The sequence below is a fragment of the Talpa occidentalis genome, unplaced genomic scaffold (genome assembly GCF_014898055.3).
Source record: "Talpa occidentalis isolate TD23 unplaced genomic scaffold, MPIMG_talOcc4v2.1 talOcc4.11, whole genome shotgun sequence".
Classification (NCBI taxonomy): Eukaryota; Metazoa; Chordata; class Mammalia; order Eulipotyphla; family Talpidae; genus Talpa; species Talpa occidentalis.
In genome coordinates, this window is record NW_023601104.1 from 77655381 (window position 1) to 77682536 (window position 27156).

The 27156-nt window shown below is 42.3% G+C and overlaps 1 protein-coding gene across 10 annotated transcripts in view; it reads left to right on the top strand.

Annotated features, from left to right (window-relative positions):
• RGS6 (regulator of G protein signaling 6) overlaps positions 1–27156 on the top strand; it is a 511546-nt gene that overhangs the window by 34090 nt on the left and 450300 nt on the right. For 5 of the 10 annotated variants that reach the window (XM_037503639.2, XM_037503633.2, XM_037503636.2 and 2 more), the window contains exon 1: positions 20898–21123. The exons of 1 other annotated variant lie outside the window; for it this stretch is intronic. The gene's annotated coding sequence lies outside the window, so the exon portion shown is untranslated. Of the gene's footprint in view, positions 1–20251; positions 20421–20590; positions 21124–27156 lie in introns of those variants that run through there. 4 more of the 10 variants (XM_037503635.2, XM_037503632.2, XM_054691396.1 and 1 more) reach the window with 3 other exon arrangements.

The following is a 27156-nucleotide window of genomic DNA, read 5'->3' on the forward strand; positions in this document are numbered from 1 at the left end:
CTTTTTTTAGTGGGAGATCTTACTCGCAGAGTCTCCTCGCCGCCATGTTGCTCCGCCCCCTCAATGTGACTCCATCCTCCTATTTATAAGGGATCTTCTCTCATTCTAAAATGTGTGTGTAATAGTGCATTTTTTAAAAAGATTTATTTATTTATTTATTTATTTATTTATACAAGCACTGGGTACAGTCAGAAGTGCAGGAGGGTGAGAGAATTCACCAGAGCCAGAGCAAGGAACCGACGAAGCACACTGCTGAGGGGAGCAATGGGCAGCAGGAGAGCTAAATTATTTCTTAATTCTCCATTTAATACTCATTCAATAATATTTAAAAATATTTAATATTCATTTAATATTTTATTTTTAAAAAGATTTTTATTTATTTCATTTTGCTTAGAGGAACTTTGATATAGGCCAGAGGTGCGGGGGGTGAGAGGATTCACCAGAGACAGAGTAGGGAGCAAAACAGGCAGATCGACTGAAATACACTACTGAGGGGAGCAGTGGGCAAGACAGGAGAGGTCTGCTGAGCCATGTAGGTCACCTCCCTGGCCTGGGTTGAACTCAGGCCGCCCTCGGGAGGGCTGTCATGGTGGTAGTGCTAAGACTTAACCCCTAGGTCACTAGGGAGGCCACGTTCACTTAATATTTTCATTTAACAGCCACAATTTTATTTCATTTAGTTGGAATTGTATGGAGTAGTCAGCATCTGAATTACTGGTGAGTGATCTTCACATTGGCATTCCAGGCCCTCCACATGCTTGGCCTGGGGCATATTCTGTAGCTTCTATGGGTTGATTCCTTTGCAAAAGACAAGAAAAGGGATTGTATTAGCTAAGCATACTCCAGCTTCAGTCAGTCAAGTCTATATTTGCCAAATTGACCTTTTATTTACATTACTTTCTTAACACTTTTTACTTTAAATGGACTTTTTAAAAAGTCAATAATAAATGTGGAATCATGGGATTAATGTTATAATGACCTTTTTCTAATACACATAAATAAGCACATAATTAAAATAAAAATGCTTTACATGTATATATAAATTAAACCACACTCCACCATAATGATTTATAGACCCAGTCTGGGAAACTGGACAGGCTTATTTCTAAGCCTTCTTATAGTGCTGACGTACTGTAGTTCACATCTGGCCTCATCTACCCCGGCTTATTTCTTATGGCTTCCTAAAATAAAACCTTATATTTGGCCAAGTCAATATCCTTGTTGCTCCTTGTAGACAGTATATGCATGCTGTTCTCTTCATCTGAAACCAATAATGTAGAAAGGAGAGAGAAGCCTGGGCCCAAAGTAAGAAAGAGCAAATTGAAAAAGCACAAGTTTAGAACAAGCTGCCCTTGACCAATAGGTGAAGAAAATTCCTTGGGTGGGAGCTGCTGGAGATAGGTCATATGAAAAGAGTTGAGATATTGGCCACTCACAGGCTACTTATTTTCCTTGAAAAAGATGGTTACCCCATTTACTGGACAAATTTTTGGGTGCCCTCTGGGCTTAGTCAATCTTATCTAAAGAGGAGAAGTACTGGTTAGAAAATTATTGATTAATCATAAACTGCTGCAGAAATTCATGAGTTCATTTATGTGTGATATGTTTATTCTACTATAGTCACAGGATCTACAAAAATCATTAAGATCTTTTCTCTACCCTCTTGGAACTCAAAATTTGCAAGAGACAGAAAGTAAATAGATGAACATGATAATGTGTCACTGGTCCCAAAGCAGCAGTATGTCCAGGGCACAATATGGCCAGAGGATTGAGCATATCAGTTCTATTGGAGAATCAGGTGACACTTCCTGGGGGTGTAAGCCTTAAAGTGGGTCTTTTCTATGAGCCTGTATTGGTTAGGTGAATAGGATGTATAGGATGGGATGCCCTTCCTGGGGAATAAACAGAGTTATAAATGATCTGTCATATTTGGAAAATTGAATGCACTTTAGTGGGCTGGAACATACTGTCTCTGTGTGTGTGTGTTTGAGAGGAGAGAGAGAGAGTGAAAGAGAGTGAGAGAGAGGATGAAAAGAAGAAAGAGATAATTTTAGAACACACTGAAAGCTTACTCAGGCAGCCAGGTAGTAACTGTGTTGGGAAGGGTTCCCAAACTATAGGCCAAAAGACCAATTAAAACACTATTACAAAGACCTGGTGAGTGCTGATGGGAGCAGCAGCAGTGGGTGAGAGTGTATTTGAGAGGTATTAAGAGGATGCGATGATGAAAGAGTTCCAGATGTCTATGAAGATGCCAAAACTTCCAGCATGTGATTGGGTGGAGGTGCCATTCTCAGAGTGGGAACCGAAGAGGAAGGATGCAATTTGGGGAAACGTGGATGTCTTTTTGGAACTGTACTTCGTGCATGACAAAGTGGCAGGGTATGGAGTGGTAGCACCTGTGTTCTTTTCCCAGCTCTGTTGGCATGACCTTGTCTGACTTCCCAAATTCTTATCCATAAAATGTGTCACCTGCCCTAGCTTGATCTGACTTCTCAAAGAGAAGAGATATATAAAAGCACTTTGTAAATGTCTCCAGAAATGTAAATATTTATGTCTTCCGGGAAGTGCAAGGTGTGAAAAAACAGTCATCAGCATATTAGTTTATAAATAGGCAGAGTGTGTGGCTGATTTGCATTGTGACAGAGCATCCAGCAAAGATTTCTCTACAAAATTTCTAATAACACTGCTTGTCCTCTGACCATTAGACTTAATTTCTATGAGATTAAAGGGTATTACTTTGCTCTGCAACACTCCAATTCAAGACACATCATGCCTCTTTATTTTTTCTAATCTTATTACATTGCTTTGCCTTTCTTGCTTGCTAGGATGGGCTAGACATCCATCTTTAGTCAAAATTGGGATTCCCAGTGAATCACCTAAAGCCCTATTTTTCATTGGTGAAATGAAAGGAATTCAAGATGTAGCTGGGCTAGGAATACTACACAGGGCATGAACAGGGCATATATGTATATATGCCCTGAGCATGAACACGGCATATATAAAATTTGTTCTAGGCTTAGGTAATCTCTAACAGCTGTTAATTGAGACCCAGATCTTCCAGATGGTTCCTCTAGGGCTGAGGACACAGGGGACCCAAGGGACTGCCTGACCTGTGCTGGTGGTTGATGTGCCCAAGACAGCTCAGCAGCGTTATTAGCCAGACCAGAAAATTAAGGTCTACTATTGGTTGCTGATGTGTCCATAGTTCGCTATAGGATAATCATATTCCTCATAACTGAGGAGGGCGGGAATGTCAATAGTGTGGGAAGGACAGATGGAAGGAAAATCCCAAAACTGAACAGCTGAGTGTGGGGGCTGATCAGGAGGGCTGATATATTGGCACTGAGTCTACTGAAGAGAAAGAGGCAGGAAATGAAGATTGAATCAGAAAAGGTGCCAGAATGAAGAGCAATAGGACCAAGAAGATATTTTGGGTTTATTGAATAATTTTCATTCAAATTGAGAAAAGATAACTTAGAGCAACCACCCTTAGAATAAAGTTTTCAGGTCAGAGTATTTCAGATGTTAACTCTTCTGGGAGGAGAAGAAAGTATACCTGAGAGCTGCATTTCTCGAGTGGGACCCACATACCGCGGCGGCCAGAGAAATGAGTATTGGAGGGAAACATGAATATTCTATTGACCATCAAGATCTTTGCCAAGTCATTATGTTTTCCAGTTAAGGTGGTGACATGACATTTTCTTTCAAAATAAATTTGCTTTGCTTGAGAAAATAGGGAGATGATTTAAAGAAAAAATATTTAAAAATAGATGATAGAATATGGAAAAAATGGAAAGGTTGTATTATCACTAATATTTGGGAAATATCAATGATTGTGTTTTATTTGGGTGGAGGTGAGTGAGAGAAAGGGGAAATAACCCACAGGGCTTGTCATGAGCCACAGAGAAGTAACTTCTTCATCAGGTTATGTCATCACATAGGCTTTTCTCTCAAGAAGATTATTTCTTGCAAATGTAAATTATCTGAGGAGGGGGGGTCATATTTTATCATATTATAAACACATTTCTTAATGACCCACTTACACTCTGACCAGGACATTTCTGCAAGGAAAAGGGGGTCATTGGGGCTGCAGTGGGAGTGGGGCAGACTCCAAGACAGTTCATCAATCTCACAATTTTGTTCAGGTTTTGAATAGAGAGTCCACAGGAGGTGACCCTCACCTAGTGCAGCCACTGACAAGTGAATGGAATTCAAATGACATGAAGGTTTGTTTCATTTTTTATTTAAAGATTTTTATTTATTATTTATGCATACAAGAGCTGGGGTACATGCCAGAGATGCGGGGAGTGAGAGGATTCACCAGAGACAGAGTGGGGAGCAGAACAGGCAGACTAACTGAAATACACTCCTGAGGGGAGCAGCGGGTGTGCCAGGAGAGGTTTGCTGTGCCATGTGGTTAGCTCCCTGGCCTGCCGGGGATCGAACTTGTGCTGCAGAGGCTGGGGATTGCTTCATAGTGTAGTGCTTAAACCCCTTGTGCCACCAGGGAGGCCCCTGAAGGTTTAGTTTAAATGTGGTGATGAGGGCCTCCCCGGTGGCGCAGTGGTTGAGCGCTGGGTTGTGAAGCTGCCCGCAGCCTCTGCAGCGCCGATTTGATCCCTGGCTGCTCCCCGGCCACTGGAGGAGGGTCCCACATGGCGCGCAGACCTCTTTTGCTGCCTGCTGCTCCCCTCAGCAGAGTACTTCGGTCCTTCTGCCTGCTCTGCTCCCCGCTCTGGCTCTGGTGAATTCTCTCACCCTCTCGCACTTCTGACTGTACCCAGTGCTTGTATAAATAAATAAATAAATCTTAAAAATAAATAAATAAATAAATAAATAAATGTGGTGATGAGTACTCCTTGAAGGCAGACATGAGGAATTATAACATTTTTGTATGCTGACCTTACAGTGCCTATAACTATATATACTGAATATACACAGGTGGTCAAGAAATGGTTACTTATTAAATAAAAAATAAATGACTGTGAAAATTATTTTACATTTATACTTGCAAATGGCCAGAAAAAGACCAGGTTTAACATTATTAAGAACTGAGTTCACCTCCCATTTCTAACCTTCACTTGCTGGGTTACCCTGAGTAAGTTACTTGACCTCTCTGAATCTTATCTATCAAATGATGCCAATGAGTGTTGAGTTGCTAAATGTTGAGCTGATACAACTGATTTTCCAGGGAGAAGGAGAGTTTTGCTTCATAGTACTTGCTGATTTTCTTGGCATAAATATTCCCATCAAGCTATCAACTGTTTAATAGTTAACTTGCAAAATTCCTGCAAATCTGACCATCAGCTCTCAGGAGCCACTGGATATAGTTCACCCCTGGAGGTAATGATACCAACCTCATAGGGGTGTCAATCATTCTCAGAGCACTTACTACCTGCTAAGCACTGTGCTTGGATTATCTCATTTAGTTCTCATAACAGTGCTGTATGGTAGATACCATTTTTATTTCTGTTTTAGGGATAAGGAAACAGATTGGTGGCGAGGTTAAGGGATTTATATGTGGACATACCATAAGTCTGTATCTTCTCTGCCAAACTGCCTCCCCTATTCTTTGATGGATTTAAAAATGACAAGTCATACAGCATCTGACATAAAATATGTGCTTATTTAATGTTACCTTCTTTTCCCTCTTGACCATTTCTCTGAAAAATACATTGGTAGGAGATGTCCTGAACCAGATCTCAGATATCCCTGGGAAGACCTAGTCATAGATTAGGTTAAGACCATTGATATTGGTGGTTTTTTTTGTTTGTTTGTTTGTTTTTCTGGAGAAAGAACCTTAGGTGCTGAGGAAGCGGGGAGAAAAAAACCCAGCATAATGAACTGAAGATACAATAAAATCCAGGTGCAGTTTCAAGTATTTCAAGGACTAAGTTGTTGTCTAATCACCCATGTATGGTTCCTTTCCCGGAGGGACCATACTCCTCTTATGCTACTTCCTGCCTAGTTAAAAGGTTTCACAATGACTCCCGCAAAGTGAGAACTTCTTGGGACCCTGATCCCTCCGAGAGTTGGCCCAACACACAATGAGAAACGGGTTTCTCTAGGAATTTGACATTCAGCTATTCATTAAATGTATAATAATTGAAATTGATATAGTAATATATATTTTCTGCCAGAAGTGTATGAAACTCTTCTCTCAGAGCATATGGGCATAGTGTGGCCTATAGGACATTGGGCTGGGAGACTTGATGAGGTGAATGGGGTATCCTGCTCAGCAGTCATGCCCGCCCTCATCCTCCTGTCTGGCAGAGCCGGTTCAGGGAGAGACTGGAAAGGTCAGGCATTTGCTTGAAGGGGGGATGGCTGTGTAACCCACTTGTTCTCGCCAGTGAGACTTAAGGGGCTGTGTGCTAAGGGACTTCTGGGAACAATTTGCTGAAAAAAGCAGAGGCTGGCAGTCTCCCTGCCTGCTTTTTGCATTTGTGGGAGAAAGTCATTGAGAGAACATGACCGTAGGTTGACCTGTGAGCAGGACCCAGGTAAGTGGGGGCGCCTCACTTCCCTCCCTGTTGTTGGAATGTGCCATTCTGCCCACTGTTCCCGCACTGTTCAAGGGTGCAGCCTTGAGACTGTATGTGTTGTAGAGATCACCCGGCTAACACATTACCAAACCCCCCTATGCCCTCATATAAATCTTTAAGATTTTGGGGGGCAGGTGTGGGGAGCTATTCATCATGAAGCCACCCAAGACAAGCCTTGAATGGAAGATCCTAGCTTATTCAAACTGCCACCTACCTCTTTCTTCATCCTTCCCATAGCCTCCATGTACCAGGGGAAATTTCCAGTTTCACTTGGGGGACTTGTGAAAGTTAGTAGAGGAAAGAAATTTGTCAGTTAGGTGGATCTTTTTCTCATTTGATGGGAGTCCTGCCCTTTCCTTTACCTCTCATGGCTCCTTCACCTGTAGACAAAATAATTTGCAGAATTATTTTGCATCTTGTTTGTGCTGCCTAATTCCCAAGTTAAATTTTCTTTTATTTTTTTTAAAGATTTATTTATTTATACAAGAAGGGGGATACAGGCCAGATGCACGGGAGGGTGAGAGGATTCACCAGAGACAGAGTGGGGAACAGAACAGGCAGACTAACCAAAATACACTGCTGAGGGGAGCAGCGAGTGCGACAGGAGAGGTCTACTGCACCATGTGGGGCCCTCCCTGGCCGGCTGGGATCGAACCCACACTGCCGAGGCTGCGGACAGCTTCACAGCGCAGCGCTCAACCGCCTGCGCCACCGGGGAGGCCCCCAAGTTGAAATTTTTAGCCAGAAGCTGCTGTTTTGACCATTGTGGGAAGACTACCCAGCATCCCACTACTCTTTCCCTATGCTAACAGGACCCAGTATCATGGGCTTAAGCCAATCAGCACATCTGCAGTCACTGGTTCAGGGGCAGGCATGACAGAAATGGTCCAGTCAGGATGACTCTCAGGATGACTCTCATGTTGCTTAGAATGCTGTGGCGGACACATTCTCCTCCCGTGGTCTGTGGATGTGGAATTGGGTGCTGCTGACAGTATGGAAGGCAAAGGAGAGAGGCTGAAAATGAAACAAAAAAGCAGATGGAAACAAACTGAACCAACTCAGGCCTGACCTGGCTCTGGACCTTACAGTGAAACAAGCCAAGAACTCTCTGCACTGGTGATTGAGTTTTCCATTAGCAGCAAGTTAAAAGGGTCCACAGATGCAATGGCTTATGCCATTTGTGTTTACAGGCTGAGGAAGAAGATGCCTTCAAGAAATTTTAGTAAATAGGCCAATGTGTTTTATAAGCCTAGGTTCCTTAAGGCAAATATGTTTTTTTGCCCAAGGGGTGGGGGCAATGAATCCTTTGTGTTTGAGGGTTGGAAAGAAAATTATCCTGATTTCAAGTGTAGAGACACAGGCCTGGGAGGCAACAATGTTTTGTTTTAGGAATTTTCCAGAGACTGGGTCCACACTCTTTCAGAGGCAGCACTGCTGATGTGTGGGGTCTCTGAGGAGGCTGGGCTAGCTGGTGCCTAACAGAACTGGGCAATCAGGGGTCAACGATGGGGGTAAACCTGGTGGAGTGGCCATGGAGGCACCTGCTGGCCCAGAAAAGAGGCTTGTCTGTGTCTTGTGTTAGAAATGCTGAGCAGTGTGTGGAGGACGAGTAACCCACAATTGCCCTGTTTGTTAAAATGAAGATTCCTAGGACTGTAACTGGGCAATAAGGGGCACTAAAGCTAAGCAAGGACAGTGTCCAAATAGTTTACTGGTCACTGTCTGAGTTCACCCACAAAACACACAAAATTGCAAGACCACTCAGGTTCAGGGGCCAAAAATAATGGTATTTAATTAATAAACAGGGGGAAACAAAGAGTCACTAAGGCCACAAGTGGTCAATTATCTCACCCCAAGTAGTGTCCAGTGTTACAGAAGTCCTAAACAAAATGGTGTCCAAGATGGTGTCTTCCTGCCACTGAAGATGTGGAACATGTATTCTGAACAAAATGCCACATTTCCAAAATGGTGTCTACCCTCACTGAAGGATTGCAGCACGTGACAGCCAGAGACAGCAGGCCAGGATCCAACTCTCAAGGACAGCAGGAAACTGGAGCTGTCAAGATGCCCCCCGAGGCAACAGCTCAATATCAGACAAGCAACACTGGAAGCAGCAGCAGCCAAAGTATCCAACACTCACACCTCTAGGCCCTCACCTTCTCCTCTGGGGTGTAATGGCAGCAAAACTGGGAACAGTTTGAGCCGTTCTGCTACCTGCAAAGCTTCTCAACTTTTCTCCTCCAAGGTCGGCTGCTGGAGGTCTCTCCACATCCTTCAGAGACCAGCAACAGCAGTCTGGACATGGTGTGGTGGGGGCTGGAATGAGTGAATCCCATATAGTCCCCATCAGAGTCTCCACCTCCACCGATTCTTCCTTGTCCAGGCCTATCCCATCCTGGCCCTACTCATCCTCACCTGCACCCCCCTTCCCTGCCCCGAGGGGCACCACCTGCAGCAGCCTTTGGCTCCAGACTTGCCCTTTAGGCTCCAGTGATAGAACCACACACCAAAGTCACTGAATCAGAACTCCTGCATGCACAGCCTGGGGCAGGTATTTTGGGAATCATCCCAGCTAACTTAAGAACCGTTGGTTCCCAAAATGGCCCTGGTACATGGAAAGCAAGGAGAGACCAAAGAAAGACACAGGCCAATTTAGACTGGTAGGTGGCAGTGTTAAAAAGCAAGGGAACTTTGCAGGCTTGTCTTCAAGCAAGAGCAGTCCTTTGCACCTGCCTATCAGAATCTCATGAGTTTCTATAGAGGCCTTCACTGGGTTCAGTCATTTGTACTGTCCAGATAGTCTCAACAGCACATTAGTATCTCAAGGCTTTGTCCTTGGTGATGAGAGCACAATCAGGCTCCAGAGAACCTGCGATAAGCAGAATCAGAGATGAAGCTGACAACAGTAAACAATTCCAGCAGACCTGCCCCTGGCGTAAACAACTCCAGCAGACTCCTTCCTGCAGAATAGACCCCCTCACATATGCCAAAAATTCCAGCAGTTGTCTAATCATATAAAGACCTGCTCTCCCCATTTCAGGGGGTGACTCTTGGCCAGCAGAGAATTGTCCTCACGAACTTTCAATAAAACCTGCTTCAGTCTGATGCTGTTGGCCTCCTTTCTTTTCTAACACTTGGGCCCGCGTTTGGTGTGAGGAGGGCCAAGCAGAATGAATGCATGTTGCAAGGATGGGGAAGAGTAAGGAACCTCTGATTGCCTGGATCCAGGTTGTAAGACAACCTGCATCCTGTCAATGTCTTCCTCCAACAGAACTCATGAGAGTGTGTGGAGGGTGAAGCTAAGAAAGTTCAGGTTTGTTATGCCCAGTCAGGGAAGTGAAATGGCTGAAAATAGGTGGCAAGAAAACCCAGGGTTAGGGTTCCAGCTGATGAAGCAATAGGAAACCATAGGTGATCACTTTTGGTCACCCATGGGTCAGGCTGGCTTAAGGTCCAGGGACAAGATGAATCTTGAAATACCTTGGCAGCTTTTATCTTGATTTTGATTTTTCTCTTTTCCTTCTAGACTTGTCTGGTTGTTTCTGATCCTTTTCTGTGTCTCCACTGAAAGGTGCTTTAGACCTGTGGCAGGCTTTGGGGACTTGCTCTGGGCCAGTTCCATTTGGGTGGACTTTTACCCACGAGGGGATGGGTAACTTTTGGTGCTTGATTTAGAAGCTATATTCTTTGCCCTTCCTGTATTGTTTCCTAATTGTGTTAAAGTTCCTTTTCACTAAAGTCTGATGCGGTGGATGGCAGAACCTATTTAGAGCAGGCAGGTTTGCAAGGTCTGGGCTGCCCCTCTCCCTGCCCTGTGACAGTTTTAGAGCCACCTTCAGTGTTGTCAGTGAACTTAGACACTACTCTTACTTCATGGGATCAGTCTGCCAGCTTTGAAGATATGGAGATATGGGGTGATTGGCATATAGACCCCAGTACCATCAGAGCACCCCTGGCCTGTGTCAAGGTCACAAAGTCCATGTGACAGCTCTCCTCATGTACTCTCTTCTCTTGCCCCTGATTTTAATAGTACACAGACGGCAGGAGTAATAATAGTACAGTTTAGCAGGAAAAAGATTTTTACCCGCACTGTTTATAAATGAGGCAGAAAAACTGAAGTATTAGACTTCTCCAAGGTCAAGCAACAGGAATTTGGGGAGATAGGAATCACAGTGATTTCTGTGACCTGGCAGCCCTCAAAGTTAGTAGAAGTAACAGTGTAATTTCCATAGAAAGGGGAGGCTCCAGTTCCCTGCCCCACCCGAGGAAGAGTGGAGATGAGCGGGGAGGAGAAGCTGGAAGACTTGGAAAAGACCTGGAGGAGGCACGTAGAGCAGAGAGACATGTGAAAAAGAAGCAGTGCCTGCTTCTTGGCCTTGGACCTGTACCACGTACTTGGGGCACATGGAAGGAGACACTACAGAGACCCATCAGCAGGTCAACAGTGGCAGTTTTTATCTTTACTTGTATTTTGATTTTGCTCTTTTCCTTTCAGAGTTATCTGACCCCTTCTGCCCCTTTTCTATGGGTCCCTACCAGGAGGTCCCTTAGATTTGTGGCAAGATTTTGGGTCTCCGTGGCTTTGCTTTGGGCCAACCCTGTGTAGCTGGGCATTTACTCATGAGGGGATGGGTAACTTTGGGGGTTTCATTAGAAACTATTTTAACTATAGTCTTTCTCTTCTGTCTATTGTACACCCACTCTATTAAAGTTCTTTTCTATTGAAGGTCTTATACACTAAGAGTATGTTTTGTCTTAATGTTGTGGATGGCAGAACCCATTTAGAGCAGGTAGGATTGGAGGTCTGTCCTGGGGTACCCGTCAGACTGACTGCTAATCTTGCTGGCATCGCCCCATGTGGTCCAGTTGCTTCTTCTCCTATGGTTATTTTAGTCCTGAGTGTTTTTTCAGCTTCAGAAAAGCAAATCAAATAACAAAAACTTTGAAAAGCACCTTTAGGAAGATCACAGGGCTGGAACTGGGAAAACTGAGTTCTAGCTACGTTGAATTTTGGTGTGTATATTGTATTTTCAATTTAAACCTCTTTCATATAAGGCCAACTTGGAGAAACACTTTAAATTTATGTTTTATACTGGTGGATCTTAGATTTTTCACCTTGAATTCATCTCACTTGGAAAACACTCCTCATATTTTCCAACACAGTGATATTAAAGACTGAGGCTAAGTTTATCATTTACAGGCTTATTTTATATGCTACATTAATCAGTTGCTAAACCCTGACCTCATAAAAGGAGTAGTTAATAGATTCTTTCTTTTAATTTTACTTAATTTAGAGACTTCTCTGGAGAATGAAAACACGTGATTTATTGGGATTGGGATTTTACTGCTGAAATTCTTTATTAATTGAGAGGAAATAGATACCGAGATATTGTTTACCCCAAAATAATTTTGTACTCCCATTTGAGTTGATATAGTAGCTTTAAAAAAGGCTTTTATTTAAAAATACTCCTTCAGTATAAATATTTATATGTGTATATTTTCTTAAACCTCTGTCTTTTTCCATTACGTGAAATAGTTTTCATTCTTGGTATGCACTTTTGTTAAACAACCTATCATCCTCAAAACTAAGCACTCTGATAATTTCTTTGGGGATTAGTTTTGAATTTTCATTTTAGTCAATGGTTGTATTTTTGGGATTCTATGATTTTGCTGCATTCTAAGATATATATGAAATGAAAAACAAATATAATGTATGGTAAGCAGCAAGGGAGTTGAGTCACTATGATAGAGGTTTGTTTGACAAAACCCACATGAGGTTACAGAACAGCTGTCGTTTCTAGGCAGCTGCATTTAAAGTATTCAAATTCTTTTCTTCTTGGTTAGAGAATAATTTTTTTCCCAGAAAGTGATGTTCCCAACCAGATCATAAATGATCTGTCCCAGTGCTGAGATAAGTAGGAAAGAGACAAGGGCTCAATTCCTTTGTGGTCATGCACCTGGAGAGGCTTGAGAACCTCCCAACAGGAGTGGATTCTGTTATCTGCAGCTTGGAAATTCTTTGGAGTTGTTCCCAATTTCTCCACAGCATCTTGAACAGCTTCAGCATCTAAAGGGGAAAACAGGGTTTCTTCTCTTGGTTTGCTCAAATTTTTCCGGGGTAAGTGCATATGGGGGACCAGGAGTGTCCTAGTCAGGAATGAGTATTCTAGGAATAGTTAGGGAATTTATAGAGATTCGCATCTAAAGACTCTGTGTGTGTGTGTGTGTGTGTGTAGAGATGCTTACTAATAGCACCTTCAAGTAGTTGTATCCCCAATACAAAACACCATCATCTCTTGTCGTATAGTCACCATTTTTGCACCTCCTTCAAATCACAGCAGCTAGAGTTTAGATAATAAATGTGATTGTGTTATTCTACTGTTCAAATCTCCCCAACAGCTTTCCATTGCACTTCAGATAACATCCAAAGTTTTTATCATGACCTACAAAGTCTTACATAGTCTGAACCCAGGTACTTTTTTTTTTGGTTTTAATCTCTTCCAATTCTTTCCCCTGGTGGATTCTATTGTTTAAACATGCCATGCTTAGTCCCACCTCAGAGACACTGCAAAACTGATGCTTCTGTCTTGGAAGGGTTTGCCCTAGATATATGTGTGCCTGGTTTACAATCTTCAAGTCTTCTCAAATATCACCTTATCAAAAAAGGCCTTCTGTCTCTCTCTACTCTAAAGCAAACTTATGCAGCTTTATTTTTTATTTATTTATTTATTTATTTATTTATTTATTTATTTATTTTATTTTTCTTTGTGACAATTATTTTCTGACAATATTTTTTTTGATCCTCCCTCCCTCCTTATCTTTCATTTTGTCCATCCTCTCTGGAATATATGTGCTATGAAGAAGATTCTTTGTTTTGTACCTGGCATATCCCAAGCACCTAAATAGCACCTGACATATAGAAAAAAATTAAATATTTATTGAATGATATCCTTTAAAGGATATGTCACAAAAGTATTATAACATTAAAAAATTATATGATCTTGAAACTTAAAAGAAAAATTTGGAATACTTTTAGACTTAGAGAAAACTTGAAATAATAGCACAGATTGTTGTTATATACCCATCACCCAGTTCCTCCAATGTTGACATCTTCCATAACAAAGGTACATTTATCAAAGCTAAGAAGTTAACTCAGCTGTGATACTGTTAACTAAACTACAGACCTCACTTGCATATCATCACTTCTTCCACTAATGGCCCTGTTGTGTTCTAAACTCAGTATAAAATACTACCATGCATTTAGTCGCCATCCCCCATAGTGGCTTCCAACCTGTCAGTTTTTCATGATCATGACAGTTTTGAAAAGCACTGGTCAGGTATTTTGTAGACTGTGTTATTTTTATTTGTTTGCCACAGAGGTCAAAGTGATAGTAAGAGGTCAATGTGATAATAAGCCAGCAAACCAGATTCTGCAAGCCCCCTCATATTTTTGCTAGAGCTCACCTGCTATGGGCTCCCTTATGGATGAGTTCCTGATGCCAGAATTGGGAGATTGTGAACGAAGGAGAACAGGCAAGTGGGTAGTAAGGGCTACAAAACCCTTTATAGTAGATTTTCCATCAATTCTTATTGATTATAATTAAGTGACATCCATAGAAATGGAGCTACCACAATTAGCTTAGTCAAATGAAGATGCTCCCGGGTGATATAGAAATATGTCTTCTTCCCTGAGTCATGGCTGCCAGGAAGGGGAGAAGGCAGCAAACAAGAAAGAGGGAGTTAGAAGAGTTTCCAATAGGAGGGTGGGGTAGGTTTGGTGTCTGTTACGAGTCTATGTATTCTATGTATCAGTAAGGTTCAGATACCCCCTAGGAAAATAACATCTCAGAAGTGTGATACTTACCAAAAGATGGTAAGTGTCTGGGTATATTTACATGAAAAATACAAAGACTAATTGGAAGATATTTATGTACCCCCATGTTTATTATTTATAATAGCTAAAAGCTGGAAACAACCTAATGCCCTGGTAGATGATTGGCTAGAGAAGATGATACACACACACACACACACACACACAGATACTACTCATCTATTAAAAAAGATGAAATCCTGCCATCTGAAACAACATGGAAAGACCCAGAAAGTACTATGTTTAGTAAAATAACTCACATGGAGAAAGAAAAATACCTTATGACTTCACTCATATGTAGTACATAAAGAAACAGTGAATGAACTAAATAAAACCAAACTTTTAGACTATTAGACCAAATTAGAAGAAATCAGAAGAAAATGGAGAAAGAGCATGAGTAAACTGGGTAAATAGGGTACATATTCAATGATATGGTCAAGAATCAATCAATGATAGGGTGAGGAATAGAACTAGACTGTTGGTGGTGAGCTTAATGTAGTTTATACAGATATTAATTTAAAATGATGTATACCTGAAACATAATGCAATATTACTTTGATTAAAAAAAAAGAAAAGAAGTGGTTAACAATAAACTATCACCTTAGGGAGAAAAAAGATGGCTGGTATGGATATACAAATTGGGGTATCTCATATAATGAAACATTACTCAGCAATAAAAATGAACGGCTGCTGACACATGCAGCATTCTGGATGAATCTCAAAGGCAATATGTCAAATAAAAAATTCCTGACACAAATGACTATGAACTGTATGATTTTCTTTATGTAATATTCTAGAAAATGTAAACCCATGGGGAAAGAAAACAGATCAGTGGTTGCCAAGGGCTGGGTATACAGGGAGGTGACTGAATACAAAAGGACTTTTTTGAGCAATGAAAATGTTCTATAAACAGAGTGAGCTACAATTGGGTCTTGGGTGATGATGTAAAAGGTAATGAAGCAACATTGCAGCAAAGTTCATTTTGAGCATAGGGTGCAGTTCTGTTGTCTTGAGAAACAGGGTCATCTGCCCAGCCTTTGGTTTGGACAAAATGTTTTTTAGAACATCAGTGAGGAGTTGGCAAACAGGATTCTGAAGAGGATTGAGAAAAGCCTTTGAACTGAGTTCTGGTTCTTAAATACCTGCAAAAAAGTCTTAAAGTAATTAAAATATGGTTCTCCTTAAGAGGAAAGCTGCCATGTTTTACAGAGAGTGTTCCATCTTCAATTTGTGTTATTATTTGGACTGCTTGGGTCTTAGATGACCAGAACTTCTGAGTGTTTGACAGATTTTGCCTCATTTAAGGAAATTTCTTGCTGACATACATTTCTGACTACTCACCACGGACCTAAGCAAACATGCCTGTAATTGGTTATGACAAGCTGCGAATCCCAGCACCTAGCAGGGAGGCAGAGGGAGGTAGAGTGAGGAACAGATAGTTTTGATTGAGGTAGAGTGAGGAACAGATAGTTTTGAACAGATAGTTTTTGTTTAACATTCCAAGTCACATCCACAAGAAGCTGCCTATTCTGTAACAATTCCGACCACAAAATCCTGGAGGGCAAAGCCTGAAGTGGTGCACAGGAGATGAACTGAAGAAGAAGCTTGGTCCAAACAGTTGGTATGAACAGAATCCCATGGCTATTTGGGGACTGATGTAGGTTTTAAAAAGGTGTTATTGTTGATGGAAGTTTACACCCTTTTGCATTGGTAATATATATACCACACACACATATATAATAGATGTATGACCTATATATAGATCTATACCTGTATCTATATCTAGCTCTATCTCTGTCTCTCCCTGTATCCTAATTATTAAGCCCTGGAACTTGGTAATATGCATTGCACTCTGACATAACATTGCTTCCATTTTTCAAAATGTTGCCATTTCAGCACTATGATATAAACACATCCATTCCCGGACCCAAAATTTTCAAAAGTACAGCTCAACTGTCAGTCCTAGAAAGAGAAAAATATCCCACTTCACATTGTAATCTGCTTGCCTGCCTTAGACTCCTCCTGAAAGGACATTATGCCACTGGCGACGACAGAAATTCTGGGTACTCTGAAGGGTCTACTGACCCCACCATCCTTAAGTCACAAATTTTCATTCAAAAGCAGGTTCCTGAGTCTGTCACTAGAAGTATCTACTCACAGATCTGAGGTGGGGCTAAAGAATCTTTATTACTAAATTTTAAAAAATACATCAGGTGCTGCAAATGCCATGGCCTTTGAGTTACCCTTTGAGAAAACCCGTTTCTAAAATCTCTAACCTGGAAATTAATTTTCTTTCAGGATTGAAAGCTCACTGATTATGCCAGCCAGTAATATCATTTATAGACCTTAAATCCCATTCAAGATCGCCTGTTGCATTTACTCTCGTCTTCTCTCGTCTCTTTCAATCCTCTACAACCTTTACATCCATAACTTTGACATTTTGGTAGAGTACAGGCCAGTTGCTTGAATTTCCCTCAATTTGTGTTTGCCTGATGTTTTCTCATGACATGTATTTAAACATAAGTACTTCTACATCCTTCTCAGTGTATTTTAGGAGGCATCACAAAGTTGATTTGTCTCATTATGTTTTTTTTTAATTTTTATTTATACATTTTTACATCATTGTTCATTTTTGTGCAATGTTTGATTTCTCCTTTCAGGTGCTGTTCCCATAAAATTACCAACACCAAGACACCCATGAACCATCACCATAGACTCTTGTGCTCTTCCCTCCCATTTTGACCTCCCCTCCCCCTCCCCTGATGAATGTCTCTGATTTATAGTTTGCCTGCTAGCTTTGTCTTTTCTTCCCCCTGATCCCTTATTTGGCTCCCCTATATTCCTCCAATAAGTGAAACCTTCTGATATTTTTTTTCCTTCTGACTTATTTCACTGAGCATGATCCCTTCTAGCTCCATCCATGTTGCTGCGAATGGCATAAGTTCATCTTTTTTGACTGCTGAGTAGTATACCATTGTGTATATATACCATATCTTCTTGATCTGTTTTTGGGCATTTAGGTTGTTTCCATAGCTTCACTATTATAAATAGTGCTGCAATGAACATAGGAGCACAGGCTTCCTTTTGAATTAATGTTTTTTTGTCCTTTTGGTAGATTCCTAGCAGGGGAATTCCTGGGTCATATGATAAACCCATTTTTAGTAATTTGAGGGTCCTCCACACAGGTTTCCATATAGTTGGACCAGTTTGCATTCCCACCAGCTCATTACTGGCTTTTATTTATATGAACCCTTACCAGTTAATTAAGATGGTATCTCCGAAGTATGACAGCTTCTTCATCTGTTTGTTGTGTTCTCTTATAAGTGTTCTTTTCCTTTTTTACTCAAAGGGTTACTACCTGTTGCTGTCATTTATTTTGATGCTTAAATTGTCCTAGAGTTGGCCAGTGGGAACTTGTTCAAACTGGTTCCTATAGCCTTTTGACATATCTCTGTAATTCTTCAGTTTTCTTATACAGCAAATTATTCCAGATTCACCCACTACACCACTGAGCCACAGTTCCTTTTACTGAGAATGGTGTTTTAGAAACCGAGGTCTGAGTGTTAGGGGTGTCGATTGCTAATGAGGTGCTATTGCTTTTAGGCTCTTTCAGTGAACAAAGTTAGGAAATAGATCAGCATATACACAGAAATACACAAATACATGTATTTTTCTGTCTATCTAAATTCAAAACCATTTTACACTATCATCACCAATTTCAAGTTACATCAGCGGGTTTTTTTCTAGTCTTTCCTCTTTTTATATGTGTATATTTAGGCAATGAGAAACCTTCCCCAACAGTGAGAAACCTGTCTTCCAATATCCTTGATATATTTATTTATTTTCTTAATGCTCCAGTATATAAACCAGTCTATAAGCCATGCCAGTATGACCTGTCTGTATTGGTATTTTAAAATAATTATATATTTAAAAATTCCATATAATGATATTTGTAATGTAGTTTAATCATATAAAATAATATTTATATAAAATTATGTATATAGTGTATATATATATGCCAGTGCTATACTGTTTTGATTACTATCACTTTATAATAAATTTGAAATCAAAAAAGTGTGATGCCTTCCACTTTGTTCTTTTTCTTTTTTTTTCCTTTTTTAAAAAAGATTTATTTATTTATGCATTCAAGAGCTGGGGTACAGACCAGAGATGCAGGGGGGTGAGAGGATTCACCAGAGACAGTGGGGAGCAGAACAGGCAGACTGACTGAAGTACACTGCTGAGGGGAGCAGCAGGCAAGACAGGAGAGGTCTGCTGCACCATGTGGGCTGCTCCCTGGCCAGCTGGGGAGGGAACTCATGCTGCAGAGGCTGTGGATTGCTGCATAATGTTGTGCTTAACCCCTTGCGCCACCAGAGAGGCCCCTTTCTTCTTTGTCTTGATTGCTTTGGCCATTCAGGTTCTGTGTAGCTCCATATTGAATTTTACGATTTTTTTTCTATTTCTGTAAAAAATGTCACTGGAACTTTGATAAGGATTGCATTGACTCTATAGTTGACTTTGGGTAATTTGGACATATTGACAACAATAATTTTTCCAACCTACGAGCACAGGTTATCTTTCCATTTGTCATTCTCTAATTTCTTTCATGTTTTGTAATTGTCAATGTACGGCTCCTTCAGCTCCTTAGTTATCTTTCCTGTTTTATTATTGTTGATGCTGGAAAGTGTACAGCAAGGCCTTTCTTCAGGTGTACCTGGAACCTTCTACTCCTACTTTCAGGTAGCTGTCCCTTCATGCCTGATCTTCAAGAAGATGCTGGTTTCAGACATGTAGAGCTCCCCAAAGAAAGAGGAATACTTGTAATCACCACCTCTCTCTCAGTAAGTAAACTGCTCTTAGTGCTGCAAATAGTCACCACCAGCTCTATAACCTTGCTGAAGTCAAATGCTGAACGTGGGGAAGGGGAGATTTAAATTTCATCTTCAATAATGAAGTTACTGGGATACCATTGAAATGACATTTTACTCACTAAGTTGGGTTTCATTTCTTTAGGTTGTAGGTTTTCCTCCAAGTTTCACTGGACTCTCTTAGGTGGAATTAGCCCTGGTGTAGTGTCCTCATGAGACAGGAGGCCTAACACAGGGGCTGCTTATTTTATCCATTTGTAGACTTAGCAGAGGGTTTTACGCAGGGCATGTTAATTATTGTTTGTTAGATAAAAAATGAATGCGTCCATCAGTCTACATAAACACCAGGAAAAGAGATATGTGTTGAGGAGACTTAAGTTTCAACCTCTGGACTCACATGAATGAAGACGGTCCAGGTCATTATCCATCCTTAAAGACACCTGGGTATTTTATTTGTTTTTGTTTTTTTTTCCCCATGGAACATAATACAATTCAAAATAATAAAAAAAAAAGGATAACACTGATATTGCACACAAATCCCATAGCTACCACCCAGCCGCAGCAATCTTGTTCTGTTTCCACCTGCAGCTTCCTGAATCGTCAAGCCTCAAATTTCAAAACACCCACATTAAAGAAAGTCGGCAATTTTTTTTTATCCTTTCTCATTTACTGCCTTCACCTCTTCCTTACTCAAGAACATGTGCACCATTATTTTTTCTTGAAAGATTTTTTTTTTTTGGGGGGGTGGTGGTTAGTCCTCCAGATAAGAATAATCATTAAACACTCCCAATACAGCAAGTGGCGTAAATGTTGAATCAGTAAAAACGACGCGGTCAGTAACAACATCCCTGGCTTTCGCGGCGGCTCATTTTAATTTAGAGGGCGCCAGCGACCTGTCAGCAAGAGACTCAAAAGCTACAGGGCAAGCCACTCCGGGCCAGGGATCCCTAGCACGACTCTGACGCCACCCAAGTTTGCAGACGCGGGCAGCCCTCGCCACCGACGGAAGGCGTCTCCGCGCGGCCGAGCCCGTCTGCCAGTTTTCTCGCAGGCGGCCAAAGTGCCTGGAATCTCTAGGTGTTCGCTTCCTCGGGCCAACACCGGCCGCCCCTTCCGCGGCGCCGGGAACAGGTGAGCCCCGCGGCGGCGCCCTCGGGACGCGCTCAGGTGCTGCGGCCCCGCCCCGGCCGCCGGGTCCGGGCCCAGGTGGCGGCGCCCAGGTGCGCGGGGCGCGGGCTGCAGCTCCGCTCGGCCCCCGACAGCGGGCGCCGCTCAGCAGCAGGCGAGCTGTGGAGCCCGGTGGCTCCGCGAGTTGGGGCAGCTCCTCGCGCGCGGCGCGGCGCGGCTCGGCGGCCAGAGCTCCGCCCGGGCGCCGGGGACCCACGGCGGCGGGAGCGGGCGGGAGCCGAGGGGGCGGACCGACCTCGGCGCACCCTCTGCGGGCCTGCGGCGGACCCCGCGGGCCTGCGGCGGGGAGAGGCGGGCGAGGAGGGAGCCCCCCGGAGTGCTGAGAGCCGGGCGGGCCCCGCGCGCGCTGGAGACACCCGAGCGCCCCGCGCCCCGGCACCATGCGACCCGCCGCGCCTCCCCGCCGGCCCCGGGCTTCGCTCTCCACTCGCTGAGCCCCCGCGCTCCGCGCCACGGAAACTCGAAAAGACCAGCGAGGCGTTGGAGAGCCGCGCGCAGACGGACTCACACGTCCTCTGCGCCCCAAGAGGCTGCCGGCCCCCAGGTCCTTGGGTTGCTCTAGCTTTGCCATGAACCTGGAGCAAGCTTGGCTTTAGGAGAAATTCAGAAGCCGAGGGGGAGTCAAGGCAATTCTTTGGTTGCTAAGGTAATTGTAGTTGTGACAAAAATGGGCAAGAAACAAATGGGAAAGATGGCTCAAAATGGTATGCGCCCCCGCTCCCCCAATGCCTGTGTGCTGCTTTCTTCCATCCCTTGGCTGTGATGCTTGTCCATTTTCGATGTGTGACAGGTGTCGGGGTGTGAGTGCGCGCGCGTGTGTGCAGTTTGGGACTGTAGAGGCACGAGCTTACATAAGTGTTGGCATGCTGGCGTGTGCACTTGTGTGGGATGGGTGCAGGTCTGCATATAAATCATGTTTCTGGGTTTCTGGGTGTGGAGCGCTCACCGTTTGGGATAGGCATGCAGAGGGGACAGGCTTCTGGGCACTTGCTGTCGTCTGACTTTGTGATCGCAGGTAGGCAGCTTTACCTCCAAAGCAGACGTTTATTAACTTTTTCTCTGAATAAGCTCGCCCATTCGTGCTTGGTAAGGAAGCAAGCCAGGGGTGAGGAGGTGTGGAGGGCGGGGGCTGTGGGGGAGGTCTGTTCTTTGGGGTCTGCAGCTTGGAAAGGGAGATCAGGTAGGTATTGGTTCTGAGAGGGTTTCCACTAAACCGGTTGAGGGGAGAGAGCGCGTTAACTGTCTCCGTGAGGCTGTGGGAAAAGTGGCCCAGTGAGACTGGGAAAGTGACCCAGAAAATTTAATTTTGCTCAGAATGAAAGAAGCTGTATTTTATTTTATTTAAAAAAATTTGATGGAGTAGGGACGTTATTTCTTTCTTGTTGAGAGGAGTGGCATCTCTATGCTACAGAGTGAAGATATTTTGGGTCTTATTGGCTTGGAATTGTTCCCTCAGCATTTATCAATACTTACAAGCTGGATCTGCAGGTAGTTTCTAATCAATACCTTTTAGCAACCCTGAAGTCAAACTGCAAAAATAAGCAGCGTTAGGTAAAAATCTAACACTGGACCCCTTTCTCCTCAGCGGGGGAGAGATGGAAGAATAAGAATTGGACTTTTACCTGTGTGAATGGAAGTAACTACCAGGCTGCACGTTTGTGCGTGATCTGTCAAAAAGTGTAGATTAAAAGGAAACTGCTAGGTTTGGCGTCCTGTGTCAATGACGAGGCTGCCACAGATCCGTTTTCACAGGCAGATGGGGCATTGCATGAATTGGCAACTGGGGGTTGGTGAGAAACTTTCTGAGTTGTGTGTTTTTTTATTCTTGATCTTCTTATTGATGTACTAATTTTGCAATATGTGGGACTACCCTGTGAAAGAAAGTAGGTAGAAGATTGAGGGAAACTTCAGACTCTTCAGAGATACACCTTTGCAAGCAAAAGCTTGCATGCTGAATAGCAAAAGCCAAGATGATAAATTCTTTGAGTTGTCTGACACCATTGTCAGCTAGGTTGTGTAAATATGGTGATTCCATATTTACCATCTCATACCCAAATGTCAGGGTATGCCATATGTATTAGAACTATTTGTACTATATGTGATATATGCAGCATATATAATATATATGACATAATATACCACTTACATGTTTTATATATATATATATATATATATATATATACACACACTCTACATAGTTTCCCAATAACTCATCTTCTCCTGAAAGTGCCTAAAATTCTAGAAGCATCAGTTATTGTGAGGCATTTGGACGAAGTAGGTAATCATGGGTATTTCTTTTTTTATATTCATTGCATTGATTCTTAACTTTACTTCCCTGTCTCCTTTAAGAAACTAATTAACATTCATGGAATTTGCATTGCTGAGAGTTTCAGTAAAATAATGCTAGTGTTTCTTCAAAGCAATACATTTGTTTTATCCAAATGAAATGTTACAAGAATGCATTTATGGTAGTAATGCCTCTTTAAATGAGACAGTCTTTTTTATTTATTCATTTATTTAGTTATTTTTGTTAAGTAAGCAACCATTTCTTGGGGAAGAAAAAATAATTTTAAGGAATAATTAGGACAATGAAATTTGCCAATAATTTTGGATTTCTTAATGTCCCCAGATATAGAATTTTATGGTAAAGTAGGATCATTCTGTTTCTTCTTTCTTTGATATTCTCTCATGCATTTTATCTCTTGAACTCCTAAGACTTTGCCAGGAATTGCTGAACATTCTGTTTCGAGCCAGGGGTTAAACATCAGGGAGATATGAGTAAGGAGTGATGTGTCACATGAACCCTTTTCAAAAGGGATGCTCTCAGTGATCTCAATACTGGGATTAATTTTTCCTTTAACTTCACAGTTAGTTTGTCTTAATTCATAGCGCTTTGAACCCAAGGAAGCATTTAACCTCCTCATTTTCAGTGCCAGCTGAATTTATTTACTGATTTTCATCTTCATTGTAACATATGGCATGATATAAATAATTACTACACACACACTGTCCCGCTGTATGGAAGGAAATCGAATTGGAAAATAAACCTTCATGTTGAGTGATGTGGATGTAACATTGCAAAAAACAGTCCTACTTTTTTTAAGTACAAAAAGTTAGCTAATCATTGGGGAAAATTCAGGAAATGCACAATAAAAATAATCATTTGTAATTCACCCATGGAAAGTGACCCGCTGTTGCATTTCTGTATACTGTATATCCTTCCAGAGTTTCTTATTTGGATTACTTGTCTTTCCCTTCCCACTCTCCAATTTTCAAATCTTATAGATGAAACTTGACTGCGTGTTAAGGATTTGAGTTACTGTTAGTTTACTGGATGGTTTTGATAGATTTTAAATTTTTAAAGAGAATAGTTTCTCTTTTTTTTTCCTGTTTGGTTTTTAAAAAAAATCCCCTGAAAACCAAGGTTTGTACTTTGGGTCAGTAATACTTGGGACTCCTCATAAGATTTAGGGATTAAAGCATCAGAAAAGAAATGGAAAGACTTTGGTTGTAGTTCTAATTGGAGTTCTAGTTTCAGTTCCTCCACCAACTCTTCATGTGACCTTTGGCGTCTGGGTTTCTACGTCTTCTAAGGACACTTTTAGAGCTAGCTCAGTCAGCTAACCTAGCTGTTGTTTTAACATCAGGTGGGGCTTTTATTGAAGCAATCTTTTTCAAACACAGACAGTTGGGTGTCTTGCCCAGAGTTTCTGATTTAGTAGGTGAAGTGCCAGCAAGGCACAGAACAGGTTTTCTATGATCCAGGCAGATGGGTAAAGGAGGATTCCTGGAGCCCTCAGTGGCTTTTTCAGGTTTTTAATGATCTTTCTACACCATTTGTAAAGAGGCAACCATTTTCGGGGCAGGCAGGGGATGCGGGTGGGGGGGGGGTGAGGCCGGAAGGCCTCCTAGCCCCGGGCGGATCTTTACTCCTTCTGGGCTCTCTGCCATTTTCTTGTCCACCGCGTCCTCTGCTGCCAAGCTCCTCTGCTCTCTGCACGATGCCCTTATATGCCCAGCCTTCAGGCTCAGGTGTGCCCACATTATATTCCAGGTGTCCACCATCAGGCTTGCGTGTAAGGCCACAGGTGTCGATCATTGATGCCAGTGGCTGGAGGATGGAAAAAAACCTGATCGCCTCCACTTGCCCTACAGTAGGTTTGGGATGGAACTTGAGAACTTGCATTTCTAACAAGCCCAGATAATAATGACTCTGCTGATCTGGGATCCATACTGAAAGCTAGATGATAAACTTCTGGGGTGCAAAAAAACCCTTTTCACTTTTCTCTAAATCCATCTACCCAACCATGTAGCTGATAGGCTAGTGGGATCATTAAACACTGGTTAAATTAATATTAGTTTTCTACATGGGGGAAAATCTTTCTGAAATTGTCAAGATAGAAGAGATAATCATCTCGAACCTGGAATGATTATGTCTATAATAAGACTAATAATCAGTCATGAAACCCAGTTCTTCAAACTCCAAGGAAAGCAAAAATGCTTCCAAGTAGGTAGTTAACATGAACATTAAACCTAATGAGTTATATAAATAACAACCCAGTAAGTATACCTGCTTGAGATGTTACAAACCACGAAGCTGATCAAATGCCTCACTCTTGTCTCCCTGAGACCTTTAATAGGCAATTCATTTCTACCACATACCTGTTCCAAAAAGGGGGAAGAGGAAATTCATCATTAATTACCCCAACCACCAAAGGAGCAGGTAAAGCAAGCAATGGCCCAGACCTCCCCCACCCCTGACCCTCAAAGGCAGAATAGCGCTCATTAGAGCACACAGCCATTATGAGATGGGTCCCAATTTATGATGGAAGAAATGAAGAGAAACAGATTAATCTGTGCAAACCCACAAGACAAATCTATGGAAGCTCCAGAAATCTGGTCCAGGGCTGCCTGACACCAGAGGGTGTTTGTCACCATTCCCTCTACTGCCCCTGAGAGAATGCATTTGATAGTAGCAGATTCACCCCAGGCTGAAATAGCCCCCATGTAGGGTAAGTAAAGTATCAGGCTTTTCTGCCCTCGGGGCATTAGGATTGATGATGGATTTTTGTGATCCTGAATGCATGCCTGATGGTGGTCACCTGGAGTAGGGTGTGGGCATGCACAAGGGGGTACACCTGGGCTGACAGACTGCACTTATAAGGGCAGCGTCACGGGGGCGCCAGCAGAACCACAAGGAAGAGCAGAGAGAGAGAGAACTCCAGGGAGCCCAGAGTGGAGACTAGCCTCCCGGCCCCCTGGCGCCTCTGCCTGCTATGTACCCAGTAAAATCCCAATAAAAGCCTGAAAAGCCAGTGAGGGCTCCAGGACTTCACCTGTCTGTTTGGGTCATAGAGATCCTGCTCCGTGTCCTCCTGCCGTTACACCCCACTTTTTGGAAGTTTCAGTTATATCACTTGGCATTTACAATAGGTCCACCTCAGTACCAGTTTTTCCCTAGCTGAAAGAGATTTGAAGGGGATTTTGGCTTTTACCAAAGAAATCAAAGGAACACATAGCATTGAGCGTGAAGTTTGCAACAGCCAGCCACTCTAGAAGCAGTGGCACCTCTTGTAGAGAAAGTGGCCTCACCAAGCTCCTTCCCCTGGAACGTACGTAATCAGCTTGAGTATTATTCATGTCATTCCTGCTTTTAGTATATGTTAGTATTACTTTAGGCTTTATATGTTATTGCTCTGTGATTTGGTAGGTTACTTTTGGGGTCTGAGAACACTATTTTTTCAAATCTTTGAATAGTACTTGCTTCTTTGCCTTATGCCATTTTGGCTTCTGAAAGCTCTCATAGGAATGGATGGGAGGGCAAAACTGTATTCCTGTTAGAACTTTGGCCATCATTCTGTGGCTACTTTGTGAATAGAAAATGAATTCTTTCCTTCTACTAAGTTGTTAGAAACATAGGGTACAGAGAGCATACATTTTTATGCATGAAACTTTAAGATATGTGTAATTATTTGAATATGGATATAGCAGATGCTCACCTATCTGAAGCCATCCAAATGAGTTGTGGTGGAGACAGCTGTCTTGGCTTTTCTAAATATTCACATAAACCATCCCCCGAAAAATAACATGGTAGAATTTCCTTGCTCACTATTATCTGCCCAACCCAAGAAGCTATTTTCATTCCCCAAGAAAGTGCACATGAAACAGAGCCTCCCAGGTGGTAGAGTCCCGCAGGAAGGGCCACCTGTGGGGAAACTCTGGGAAGCACCAAGGCTCCTGCGTGGTGGGCATTAAAGCCAACCAGCTCAGCCCTTGATGGAGAATTGAGAATGGTGGCTCTTAAATCAGCATGACAGGCATTTCAAAACCCTGTAAATTGTGTTTCCAAACATCTGTTTCCTCATCTATAAAATAGGAATAAGAAATATACCCTGTGAGTTTTGTGTGGCTATGAAGAAAATAGGATGCTGTCTGGTGTTCCAGGCAGGGGATCAGAGCAACTTGAGAAGGTAGGACTGTCATGCTACACCTTCTATTTTCTTATAATGTTGAAAATGGCTTTGTTGGGAAATAAGTATTTCAGGGTAATGGTTCATCCTACCTTTTTTTCTGTCTCTGAGGTTTTGCTATATTACCTACCTTTTGAAGGATTCTTAAGCCCTTTGGAGAATCCTGCTCCAGAATTCTAACAGTGGATTTGAGGAAACTTGTAAAAAGC